The 14373-nt window shown below is 36.7% G+C and overlaps 1 long non-coding RNA gene across 2 annotated transcripts in view; it reads left to right on the top strand.

The window, feature by feature from the left end:
* The first annotated feature begins 629 nt into the window (after positions 1 to 629).
* LOC139139105 (uncharacterized) overlaps positions 630 to 14373 on the top strand; it is an 82095-nt gene continuing 68351 nt past the window's right edge. The window contains exons 1-3 of one of the 2 annotated variants that reach the window (XR_011553725.1): positions 630 to 764; positions 3666 to 3738; positions 5585 to 5666. This is a non-coding gene — a long non-coding RNA (uncharacterized lncRNA). Of the gene's footprint in view, positions 765 to 3665; positions 3739 to 5584; positions 5667 to 14373 lie in introns of those variants that run through there. The other variant, XR_011553724.1, reaches the window with a different exon arrangement.

The following is a 14373-nucleotide window of genomic DNA, read 5'->3' as shown; positions in this document are numbered from 1 at the left end:
GGGCCCTCTTTAGTTCAAAATGTGCATATGACCCAGCATAAGCATTCAAGATGGTGTGCATAATCAATGTCGTTGTGGCTTGTCTTCGGTTTTAGACAGTTCTTCGAAGAAAGACATCAAAATTCCCCTGTATCACTTCATCTGTTCCTGTCTACTTCTCCTTGTGTCAGAGTTGCAGCAACTTGATTTTCAATTCCCCCTTCTGGCTGTTCGGTTAAGTTCCTTTTGCATAATAATTTCAGCTTTTTTATAAACATGGCTGTCCTGCAAGTTCAGTTCAGCATTTAGTCTGAGCAGACTGAAATCAGTGATTTCACCGCTGAAAGGACCGTTCGCATATAATTTTTTCATGGTAGTATTTGACCTGAGGCGTTTCAGAATCGTTTTAATGGACCCAGTGTGCACACGATAAATGTTCAACAAGAATGACCTCAAGTGCAGGTGATGATTGGCATATATATGTTCTCATAAATGTCAATACAAGCATTAGCATTAACGTTATTCATATTCATCTACCTTTTTCAGTTCCTACCGTACCTAGAGACGTATTGGCTAATGGTCTGTCTGAGATGAAAATAGAGGTGACTTGGACAGCACCTAGGTGCCCTAATGGTACTGTGAATTCATACATGATTCTTTACCGGGAGTCACTCGATCAGAATATCACAAACTCTGTTGCGGCACCTCAAGATTGTTTAGATTACACGAATGCATTCAGCTGTGTGATTGGAGACCTTCAGCCAGAAACTAATTATATCGTTCAGGTAAGTGATGATGATGATGATAATGATGATGATGATGATGATTGCCCTGATGACCACTACGAACGTTATTGATCTTTTTATGTTAATCTTAAATCTATTTACAAGTCAATTTAAGGTGGAGTTGCACGCAACAGCAGCATATTTCGCTCAAAATAACATTTGTGCAAAGATTCATTCACCGTTTAGCTTGTCAAGCTGTCGTAAGTTGGATGAGAAAAATGTACAATTATGCAAAATTATGCAAATCATTCTATTTCCTGGCTTCACTTTTCTCCCGATTTCAAGATTTCAAAACAATTTAACTCCAGTCTGGTCAGGTCAATTTTTGTGAAATTTTCAAATTACGTTTTTTAAATACTATATAACAAAACGACTTTTGGTTTGGTAATAAAGTTCTTACATTTTGAATGAGGTATTTCACTTTTTTAACCATGATTTTTGGAGTGTCAGCCTATCAACTCCTGTCATATGAAAATAAGAATAGACAATGCAAAATAAAGTTTGTAGTGGTTTTTTTTCAATATACAACACGTTTAAGGTGGTTGCAAAGGCTATTTTTGCACCAATTCTTTTCTCAGAGTTAATGTCAAATTTCAAGTGTTAGAATCAAGATATTTAGTTCAAATTTTCAGGATAACTCCCTTAGTTAATATTTTCTCCAAAGAATATAAAAATTGTATATTTGCAGCCATGATTTTGAAATATGACACCAGTAAATATTAAAATTTAATTTTTCATATTTTTTTTACATATTTGAATTTAATAATAATTGGATAGTATTAATATTACCAAATTAGTTATAAATATGTTGACACTATTTATTGTAAGATTTGTACGGCAGGATTTGTAAATAAAATTTGTTTTTATGATTTTACATGGGTTTATATATCAAAAAATTATAAAAATTCTTTCAAATTTCAAAATGTGATTTTTCAAAAAGTACTTCAAATACAGAAAATTGTGCCGTACAAATCTTATCTGTAACCTTGTTAATAGGCTGTAAAAATTCCATGTCCATATCTCATTTCAAAGTTGGATTAAATTGGTATAACAATTATGTAGGAAAACTGTTATTCTGTCAAAATGTTGAAAACAAGCCATATTTGCACCCCTCTTTTGAAGTCATAGAGCAGTTTTTTTTGGTTAATCTCACTTTTGACACCTCTTTGACACTCAAAGAATCTAAAAATGCATTTACAATAGCAGTCACTCACTCTGAATGCCAGCACCGCCTTGTCAAACTTTCCTGAAAAACAGCAAATAATGACTTTCCCTTTTCAAACATTTTATTAAAAGCTAGGGACCTCTACCATAGTTAATACACTAAGGACTCCCCAACTTCTTCTTATTTGGTCAGTTTTTCAGAAGTTTTAACAGGCTATAACTCTGCAATGCCTTTGTGCCCAAATGTCTGTTTTTTTATTCCACAGAGAATGTTGACTACTTTTATATTTTAATAGTTTTGTTGAAATTTATAACTGACGCTCTAGCCTTTCCAACCACCTTAAGAAAATAGTATCACGTTTTGACTTTAATTTTTTCATTTATACCAAATATATATATCTCCTTATTTTCGAGTTAACTATGCTACCATATTACACGTTAGATTCCATGCTTTTTGAAAATATATAGTATTAAGGTTTCCTTGTCAGCTCTAACGAGAAATATTCCTTGAAAAACATGTTGGTTATCACTCAACTCCACCTTAAGTTGTGTAGATTTTACCCGCATTGAAAGCTCTTAATCATTGTAATGGCATACATGGTTTTGTATATTACCGTGTAGCTTCAAATCAGATATACCAAAATTGCTTCTTTTCATATCGTGAATGGTTCCGCCATACAGACTGATACCAATATTGACTCGTTCTTTCTGAAAATGAACCAATTGTCTGGCTATGCATAGCTAGAGCTTTGAGATCTTGAGCATTGACAAGTACCTAAGGGTACCTATGCCACAGCATGAGCAATATTCACGTGTCAAACATGTCTGCAAAAACATGTGTGACTCATAACTCAATGGTGTCTGTTATCGAACTTCATGCAAAGGATTGTCTCACATTTCAATAACGGCAAAAATGGCAATGGCAATACAGTTTTCTTATTTCTGGAGGAAATGTCTTCTCCTCTCATGCAAGTTGGTACATATGTTTCCGGGGATTGCGTCACTCAGAGTGCTCGTATCAAATTTAAAGTTTTGGGGCAAATATTCTGTACCTAATGAAAATTTGTCTTAAATCGTTTTCATTTTTGCATTTTATATTTGTTGATGTTGTTGTTTCGTATTAATTTTAAGGCGCTATGTACCGAGTCAGACTCCGTTGTTGCCAAAGTCATACCAATATGATGTACTTGTAATTTTGATAGTCTTTATTAGTTATGTTCTGTACATGTACCATTAACAGGTAGAACCGGGCAATTATCTCGTTTCTCGGCTAAGGAAAACCCAAATGGAGCTATTTTGGCAGCCATATCACCTGTTTAAATAATTCACCTTACCTTGACATCTAATTAGAGGTGACTTTCTTCCTTTGGAATCGTATGCACGTTAAATGTTGTTAAGTAGATCTTGGCATGAATGAAGTTCCCTGGACTAATTTAATATTGAAGATGATCAACGGTACTAGCGTTTTATAAAGCATTTATTTGTTCATTCCAATTCGTAATAGGAGGGCACCATACTTTGTTATTTTAATAAATGTGACATGTGCTGTTATCACGTTATTCGCCTTACTATATAACGCTTATCTTGCTTTAAGGCACATCATTAAATATTCCAATAACATATTGTATTTTCGATATACTGAACACAAATAACACTATTTAGAACCTGAAACAGTCAAAGTACTTTAACATCGTGCATACGGTGACAAATCGAGTTTTACATTAATTTCTTCACCAGGTGTCAGCTGAAAATGGTTGTTGTTTCAGTGCATGGAGTGACACAGCTCAGGCAAGCACTCTACGCGTAAAGGGTAAGCAGCATTTTACGCGTTTATAAACGTTTGTATACGCACATTGGAAATCAAATCTGTCGGTCAACTACAAAGACAAATTTGTAAAATGCAAACATGTTCAGAAATAATACGGCGCATGTTCATCATGGAAGCATTGACATTGAAGTACAGAAAAGTTCTCTTCTTCCAGTGTGCATTAGCAAAGAGACATGTTTCGAACAAATCGCTTGTCCTTATTATGTCCACACTTGATCTGACAGAAAGATCCAAATGCAGACAAATGCATTCAGAAATGGACAACATTTTACTAGGGTTATACTACAGCTGCGTAATATCAGGTATTTCCGTAGTGGCTTTTGAAGGCCACGCCTTTTGGACACATTTAGTGTCAACGTGCCCACAGTGTTTTTTCCAGGGTGTACGAGGTAACACAAAATTCTCAATCACAGAAATTCAACAGTTATTCCAACTATAAAGATGTGTAAACTTAAAATAAACATTTGTTTTATCATGGCCGAAAAATACGTTATCTGACGAAATTTCACAGTTGATATTATGAAGTGGATCTGAAGCATATTTCATGTTCAGTAATTGGTCTTTTGAAAGCTGACGATTTGTATCTTGTCAAAATATTTACTTTGATATGATATTGTGCTGCTATTATGAAAATGTAAACTTCACTCAACTGAAAAATGTCTGCTCTAAGTCATCGCACTCAAAGCTATGTACTGGATATAGTTATGCTAAACAATTACATATGACAATAGTCGCTGTCGCTGTCCAAAGTCTGTCCGTTCGCGATATAAAATATGGAATTTACAGCCTATATAGGCGTAGTACTTCACAACAACGGCATCCATGCCATCGATGGTTGTTATATAGGAATCTTTTGCGTCGACCTTCCAAGAGTTGCTTAATGTAATCGAACACCATAGGGATCGGTATTTGTCGCACGATCGAAGTTGGAGTGACGTTAAAATTTCCAGAAATCACTCATAATCATTAAGCAATCCAATAAAAATCCAAACCGCACTTTTGACCAAAAAGTCGTCATGGCATTAATATTTTCCATAGACTCAGCGACGATATTCCGCACAAAGTAATTAGCTATATCTTTCGAAAACAGCAGTTACGTCACTGTAAGAGTAAATAATACGGTCAGAACTAATCATAAAATATGGGTTTTCCACACGCTTTGCTTGTAACTCGCATTAGATCTTTGAGTGTAGGTTGTAGCTTGCTGGAACGGCGTGACAGTGTCCGCGCCGTCGAGATTCAATTGAGGAGTTTTTAATGTTTCTTGCCTTTGAAAAAACTAGCTTTGTCTACGGTGAATTTCTGGGCCTGTACTTTCTTTGAAATTTGTAAAACTCCGCTGGAGGTACGTTTTGAGTCATTGTCTACTATTTGCCTCGCAAATGCGGTTCTTTGCTCAGGATTGACACCTTGAAATAATTTATTACTAGCCTGTGGCATATTGATAGCACTGCAAAGGAGTATTTAAAAAAAATTAACTCGGTATTATTCGTGAAAACTCCATTTTGCGAAATATAATGAGTAACTGGTATGTGTATGTTCAAGTATGTTATTATTGGTTCACTTTTGGATAATACCAGTAACGAAATGACCGTTATTTTTGTCGTTGGGGGCGCACGATCATTTTGTCAGTTATTCTCCTCAGCTGAAAAAATATTTCGGAGTGATATGTAAATAATTACTAAATAACACCGATACAACGACGTTTTAGTAAACTATCAAACATAGTAAGGAGAAGTAGACAACACTCTTCAGACCACACGGTGTCATTTTGACATATGTGCAGCAGTACGTTTTGACGTGTTATTTTCGCATATTGCCCCTCCAGTTCCTGGATCGTCTGTCGGAGTAATAGTGGTAACTTCCATTCTCTTGATGCTTCTTATATCCCTGGTAATCGTGTTCCTTCTTGGTTACCTGTACAAAAAACGGTAAGACCTAGAATAGATTATCTCTGTTTCTTTATTCTTGCTTATATGTCCTGTAAGTTCTTTTGAACTAAAATATCAACAATACCATATTAACTAACTTATGTTCCGTAAAACAAATACGTTTATCACAATACACCTACCAATGTAAAGTTACAAATCTTAAAATAACGAAATGAAAGGCATTGGAAATATTCTTAATTTTGTAGTAGACTCCATCAGATACATTTTAAATACCGAATACCGTTTTGTTGTCACTTTATTTGCACTTTGTGTTAACCTGTGTTTTTCAGCACTGGAAAATCATGGAAAGAAATATTTTGTAAAACTAGAAAGGACCTATCAGGTAAGCTCGCCTTGTATCAAATGTATGTCAGCAAAAGTTAATTTCATACTTATGTAGGTAATTCAAATTAATTTGTGAGGGGCTCGATAGAAAATCTAAACATTTAAAACTATAAATTTTCAAAATTCCTGTCAATATCTGCAAGGTAACTTTAAGAAGAATAGTCTGCCATAATAATGGGGACACAGTCGCGAAGCAAATCGAATAATCAATATCTAGGTTTTGCCGGCACTGTAATATTCGAAAGACGACTGTGCACGATTAAATTAATATTACATAGGGCTCAGCCCTTGGTTGTCGCGTCAGGGGTTAAGATTGGCAATGTTTATTGTATTGATTCACGATAAACCGTAATTAGTACTTCATAACGTTTATATGACAACTATGCCCAGTTTCCCTCTGATGAAAGCAGTTCGAACTGCCCCCTCTGATGAAAGCAGTTCGAACTACTTTCATCAGAGGGAAACTGGGCATAGTTGTCCATATAAACGTTTATGAAGTACTTCACGTACGTACACGACGTCAAACCCTGCAGCAGGGCAGGTATAGGTGTAAAAATTTTGGACAAAAATTGGCAATTTTTACAATGATAACAGCCTATTGCGTTAAACAAGGGACGTATTATGCAATCATTATCACTGCAATGGTAACGCCACTGCCCACCTTCCACTTGCAAGCTGAAAACTATAGCGTTCCGTCTAAAAACTGGCAATTTTTGAATCTAATTATTGACACAGGGGGCGCTCTTCTATAATTCAATCCCAGCATTCTTTGCGTATGCCACCGTTCATATGCACGACAGTTTTCTCCCTTTATCTAAATTAACGATATTTGTATCAGCGACAAGGTGCATAATAACATTTACTGGCTAATAAGAGAGGTATATTTATAAAAGGCATGTTATATAATAGTAATTTGTTTCGTATTTGTTTATTTACGAATACTCAAAAAAAAACCATGGCGGCGCCCATGAAAGAAAGGTACACTTCGGTTACTCGCATAGTATATTATGAATAAGCGCATGCGTAGTCAGTAAGCCGCTGGCGCGACTATTAATGCAGATGTGAATAATTACAAATACCCACTCACACGCTATATGACACGTCTATGGTGCAATAAGCAATCGTTCATCAGTTTATATGCGAATAAATAAATCACGTGTCCAGCTTTACTGTTTCCTGTTTAGCTTGTGAATCTACATTTCGCAATACAAAGCTTTATCGAGATAGTAATGTTATGGGGAAAGTCGTCAAAACTCGCCAAATTCTGAGTATAAATTGTTTATAGTACGAGCATTTAGAATTTAACAGGAAATTGATACCAATTGATATCACTTTTGAGTGCCTCCGACTACTCAGAATTATAATAAGTCACATACTCATTCCGTGTTATGATTTGCTAGAACACGTCACGTGGCGAGAAAATATATGCGATCGGTCTCCACTGGCTCAAAAAGGTTGTGTCAGAGGGTATTTTTAGATACCAGATACTCATCTACTAGCTTGATACCCGCCAAACAGCGTTTGAATGTGGAGACAAGTCTTTCTATGGTGTAACCTTGATTTAAAAGTTTATAAGACAGATTGCCATGTCTCTCTGCAAAATAACCATATGAACTGCATGCTCTTTCATATCGAATAAGCTGGAAAATGTATACCCGAAATGTGCACGTTGTTAGCGATGAATCTCTGACCGGGCTTCATCCATGTCGCAAGATGCGCAAGTGCGAGATCACTTGAATGAACATTTTGCTTCTTAATAATATTTCAAAATTTTGAAAAGAGTGGTTGTAGAAGTCTACCGTCTTGGCTTCGATATCAGACTGCGGTTAACAATGGTGAACAAGTTCGTAGACTGACTCGAATTATCTGATTGTTACGTATACTATATAGTACGTCATATGGTTTATCACAATTTCAGCATTCGTCACATTGTGAAAGTTGGAAATGCGTGTATGACCTTGATAGCACTGTATTTTGTTGGGATTTCATTCCAACATTTTATAGGATAGTATTTAATTACAACTGTTTAATATGGGCTACAAAGTACAAAAGAAATGTGATCTCTATCTATTTTTAATCTCTTCCTTTTCTTCATTTAAGTTAATTTTGAGTCACCGTACATACAAAATGTGCATAACTTGTAATGTCTTTTATTGCAGAAGATACACAAGATAGGCCACAAGATGTTGCCGATGACAACAATGCTCAATATGCCGATATAGATGACGTACCTCAAGGATCGACAGAACTTAAGTCCTCTTCAAAACCTCATTACAAGCAAACAGACAATGAAAAATCATTGTACACAGGTCTCGTAAGGGAAACGGTAAGATTTTTTAATGGGTATTACGTTATCGTGTTCATATTTCGTCAAAAGGGTGATCACAAAGGCACGGTACGTGAGTGGGGATATCAGTTTATGCCTTAGAGTAGATAGTAAGCATACCTTACCTTGTCGTTCAAATATGTTACACGTCATGTTCGGTAATGAATATCGCATGGGTCACAATAGTCTTCTGTTGACATTGGTCAATATTTATGAACTTGTATTAAAATGCTGAGACACTATTCACTTGTGTCGACGTTGTGAACGTTCATGGAAAAGTCTGAACGTCCAGAAAGTAATATAGTCTTGGTTTCATTACAGCAAAGCGAGTCGGAGTACACATCCTTGAACATTTCTGCAAGGAACACAGACACTGCAGAGGTGGGTTGTAATATGCAGAATTTATCATAAGCTTACTATAACTTACCAGGAATGCAGGAAACAGGGCTTTGAATTTACGATTATGATAAGTTAGGCGGTAGTAGAACATCCTCCAAAGCTCGGCTTTAAACTTTAAAATCTCATTTCGTTTAGGCATCATGACTGTCAATAAGGTGTTTACAATCGGCATTGACTGTCAGAGACATGTTGCTATTTAGAAAGATGTTTTTTAGTTTTACACGATGGTTAATGTATTCAGTTCTTTGCATTATATCGTCAGTCAATGGGAAAGATTAAGTACTTCAAATAGTCTTGTATGGCTTTAAATTTAATGAGTCAGGATGTTTTGTTGTTAAGTTTGCACTTCTAAAAGTATTCTTTTTTCACACTTTCTTTGATAAAATTTTACGTTAGTAAGAAAATTAGAGATTTCAAAAAAAAATGACGAGTTCATTAAATAAATTTTACTCCATATCAGTCATTTTTCCGGTTCACCGTGACGTGAAAATATCAACTATCAGAAATGCGTTTTCTAAAATATTCGTTACACACGCAGATGATAGGTACAGACATAGTAGTGATTTGCATCCTTCTGTTCTGTTCTCACTCAAACTTTCAGCCAGGCTTGGCAAGTTACTCATGGATTACTGCTCTTTGACATTTTAAGACTTACTCGATTGTTTTTACAGTGCGATATTCATGCAATATTCTATGATGCTGTATTACAAAGCCAATATACATCACAGGAGTAGATTTGAATAATGAAGGCGCAATTGCTGAGAACTGAGTGTGAGTCAGAGTGTGACTGAATTGATGCGATGTTTAAACCACATTGCGTGTGATGCATAATTGTTTCCAAATAAAGGACATATTGGATCACAAACAATTCAAAGATTCAAACTATTGACTGTGTTATGCTTCTACATTTACAGTCCCGTATTTCTAAAACCCATCATATCTATCACAAACGCGGCCTTAGCAATTAGTTTGATTAGTTGCCATGAGTAGTACGGAATATTTCCTTTCCATGATAAAAATAGAATTCTACACCCATTTTATTCATTTATCTAAATGGGCGAAAGGAAAAATTAACCATCCATGTAACTAAAGTATGACCCTGACCTATATATGAACTTACGCACGCGCAACAGTGCATTGTCCTGAACTAAGCGGGAAATTCCCTGCTGAGCATGTTTATACATGTACGGGAAATTCCGTGTGAGTCATCACCATCAAACTAGCCTATATAAAGGAGCCCCGTTGTCAGTCCGGCCGGCCGGTCGCGGAGTCTAGCTGATGTTGAACACGAAGTTCCTATCGGTGCGAACTAAATTTCATATCCATTCAATCCATAATGTCTTAAATATCTTTCCAGAGGTGGACTAAATCCTTCTTGTTTTTGAATTTCTAGCGCCTGATGAAATATGTCCTGAATAAGTTCTGACCCCGGAGCCTCCTCGTTCCGAAGGGTTGCGCCCTTTTTCTTGTATTTGTGTAAGCAGCTGTTTATATTGAACATAATAATGTTTATATTTCTCTCGTCTCTTTGCTACACCAGTTTTCCCTTGTATCACATCAATAACGACGCCAGGTATAGGAGTTAAGGCTAACAGTACCGGAACTGTTCGGAATTGCGCTATTACAGCAGAGCTTACAAGAATTCCCTTAGTAATATTGAGAGCCATATCAATTCGACCCATTAATTTATAACTTCGTCGATATGCAGCACTTGTTCTTTCTATGTAATCAGCCAATTGTTCAACGCTTTCAACAACTGAGATGTGCATTTTTACTGTATATGTAAGGGGATAAAAAATAATTGTAGTAATATAGAATACAATATGGCAGAAGGAGGAGAAGATATACCACTCCAGGATTTCGATGATGCAAATGATGAAATGATGATGATGACGCTACTGCTGAAACATACTTCTATAGACGATGATAATGCCCTTGCAGAAGCTGATCCTTTCCTTGATAGCCCAAAGGTCGATCGTTTGACTGAACTTAAAGCAAATGAAAAATTAAGAATGGTTAATAAATTCTTAGATGAGAATAAAATTACTGATCCGGATGCACTAAATGTATTGGCTATGGAATCTGAGGTTAGGGATGGAAAGCTGTATTATAAAAACCTCAAGCTGTCTAAAGATAGAGGAGGTGGATTTTATAAGCTGTCCACATTAAGAGAGTTAAAAGGAGGACATGAATTTATTAGAGAGTATAGTCTTAGCAGAGCCCGAATATGTGAAACGTACATTGCATTCTGAAGATGTGAAAAACGATAAAATACCGGCTGAGGAGATGACACCAAAAGACATGGGTATATACAAGATAACTGACAGAGTTACGGCGAGATGCTTCTGGTAATGCAGATAAAATAAAAGCTTTTGAAAATAAAATCGACCAATGGAACAATCTAAAACCCTGAATATAGAGCTTTTGTTGATGAATTAAAGATGGCAAATATGCGTCTTGATGAGCTTTACAGTGAAGAGAAAATCTGTTAGAGCAGACAGAACTTACACCCGAACTCAGAACAAGACTAGCTAAAATTGATGATCGAATTGAAGTACAACTTGATATGATCAGTGGGGCACGTGAAAGACTGGCGTCGACTAGGTCTCTTCGTGATGTAATTTCCGATCCAGAATTGTCACTCAGGCTGAAGCTGACAGAGTTATTTAAACGAAATGGTATTACAATCGCTGCAATACTGACTGCCCTTGGAATGACAATATCAACAATTGCCCTGGCTGTGACTAGAGGAGGAGGGGGAGGAGGGGGAGCGGAGCAGGAACTGGCGCCCGGTGGTTCAGGTCCGCCCAAAGTATATACAAAAGCGAAAGAAATTGTAAACAATTTGGCGAATGGTTAAAAACCTTGGCCGCAAAAAGTGCTGCTGCAATACCAGGTTTAATCGGCTCCCTTGTCAGTTTTCTATTAAAAACAGCAGGATCGGTGGTCGGATTTGTTGGAGAACAGCTATGGATATTTTTAACTGGTTTACATTAGTCATTATAAATAAAATTATGTATTAATATGGCATCAACATGTTTGGTGAAAAGAATATTGCAAAGTTTCTTTCTAAAAATAAAGACCTGTTTGGTTTCTCCGTCGAATTGGAATGGTGCAAACTCCGACGAGTAAATCGACATATACTTCGAGCAAATCCAGGTGTCCGACTCAAAGATGATAATCTATATCATAACATTTTAGCTTTCGTGAAGGAATGTCAAAAGACTAACTTCTTTAAGCGACTAGAATTCATAGCTGTATTCCAGGATACTGAGGATGACCAAGAGGCTCATCATCTCCAAGAATATTGGGTTCTTCGATTGATTCGCGACACAGGCAATCGATTTATCTTTCAGGCAGACGGAAATATTTATGTAAAGATGTGATTTTGAATTTTCTTCTAAGTTATTATATACACGAAGTGAAACTTAAGATGTGATTAATTTTCTTTTAACATGTAATTTCTTTTTTCTTCTACTATATACATTACACAAAAATGGGGTACGATAGAACATTATCACCGACTTTCACCAACCGAATACCGAATGGAACGAAGTCAGAAAGAACTCATCACGTGATTGCTCATAATCCAAGTGAGGCAGATCCAGGCCAGACACTTATCATACGATGTCCGAAGTTAGAAAGCGGAGTACTCTTAGTTCCAGATACTTTCGACCTGGTTTTTGATCTCGAAGTAATGGGAGGTGGAACTACCCGTGTAGTACAAAATTGCAAAAAATTTGGTGGAGCGTATGAAACTCACATTTGAGGCCAGACACTTTCCGATTTGAATAAATATAACCTTATTGAATGCTATCGTGATCTCTTCAAACATAAAAAGGAGAGATCGAACATGACACTGTACGGAATTCAGAACGAAAATCTAAGAAAATTAAGAAGCGGCGCGGCCGATGCAGATGCCGCCGTCGTGGGCGATAATTTACTTTTCGACACATATAAAACAAAATATGCTATTCGTCTCACTCATCCCCTCGTGACAGGTCATGGAGTTGCATATCCAAAAGCGTTAGGGAGTCATATCGAATGGGAAATTACGTTGGCACCCGCCCCCCAATTACTTGTCAGTAATAACTGATTACAACCAATTATAAATTAAAAAACATTCAAATGGAATACGAGACAATTTCTGACCTCGATCTCGCGAGGTCAACTGCTGGTTATTACAACGGTGGAAAAAGTTACCTTTACGAGCATATACATTATTTTAGAACAATCCCATTCAAAGAATCGGACACGGTTATCAATGAAAATATAAATGTACCACGACGTAGCATTAGAGGTATCGCTATACTCTTCACTAAAAATCAGAATCAGGCAGAACTGAACAGTGAACTTTTCTTTAACCCTCCATTGAATCTGTGTCTGTAATGATTGAAGGCATTGCAAATAAAGTGTACGCTCAGAAGATGATACCAAGACAATTTTGGCGAGAGGTGCGACGGTATTTTGCTGAAGATAAAGATTGGTGTGAAATTGATATAGATGAGGCCGATTATTTGAAGAATAAATTCTGTCTGTTTATCGATCTGCGTAGTTTAAAGATATTGAGTTTCATGGAAATGGTTTAAAAGTAATGAACACAAAGGACGGAATTCAACTTGAGATCCTGAAGAAAGATACCGCGTGGGTTGGCGATGACGCTCACAATGATAATATATTTGCCCACATTTATGTTATCAGTGATGCCCTAGTCTCTATTGAAAATAGTAGATTAAAGTCTTTACAATTTTACAACCCGTCGTCCGTCCTATCGGCCATGTTTCTGCCAGCCATTCGCCCGTGTCTGGATTGTATAACTGCACACGTTTGATATCATTTGGCGCCATCATGATTTTACTACGCTTTTCACTACGGATTTCTCCAGCCTTTTTCCGTACAAACTGTACAAACTGTGCCGGCTCCGGCTTCTTCCCAGTTTCAAACAGATCTTTATAATCTTCAAAGTTCAAATGTTTTCTAACACAAACATCTTTCACCCCTTTATTTTTTTTCGTCTCCGAAGTTGGAGTTCGAAAAGCATACACTTTCGAGCGTATGCCGACAAAATCAAGAATAGGTTCACCATTCAACTCATCTTTAAATTTACCTATCACTTTTTTATTAATCTTCGGAAAGTTGGGTCCACTCATCCCACTAGTACATATATAGACTTCTCACCATTCTTTTCAACATCTTCACGGACTATATCATTGAAAGTGCTACCGTAGCCGTCCGGGTCCGGGGAGGGTATTGGCACACTGTAAACAAAACTGTCAGTATCCATGTAGGCTAATCGTATTCCAGGGAACTTGACCCGAAAGTAATTGTAATGCGTCTCATACATAAGCAGCTTAGAAAGTTCCAGTACTGCGGCGCCGATGAAACTGGTTTTACATATCTATGCTCATCCGTTTTCAGTTCCAGTAGGGCACTGTCGCAGGAATCACCATCCTCTTCGGAAGTTATGAAAGTTATATGTTTCATCTTTGGATTATACTTCTGAATCTTTTTACGTCCACTATCCGTGCCGTTCCAGTCCGAAACAAATTTAAGTCTCTGTACTTTCGAACATCTTCTATTGTCTTACCGAACATTGCATTATTCATCAGCTTATAG

The sequence above is a fragment of the Ptychodera flava genome, chromosome 8 (genome assembly GCF_041260155.1).
Source record: "Ptychodera flava strain L36383 chromosome 8, AS_Pfla_20210202, whole genome shotgun sequence".
NCBI lineage: Eukaryota > Metazoa > Hemichordata > Enteropneusta > Ptychoderidae > Ptychodera > Ptychodera flava.
This window is presented reverse-complemented; position numbering and strand designations above follow the sequence as displayed.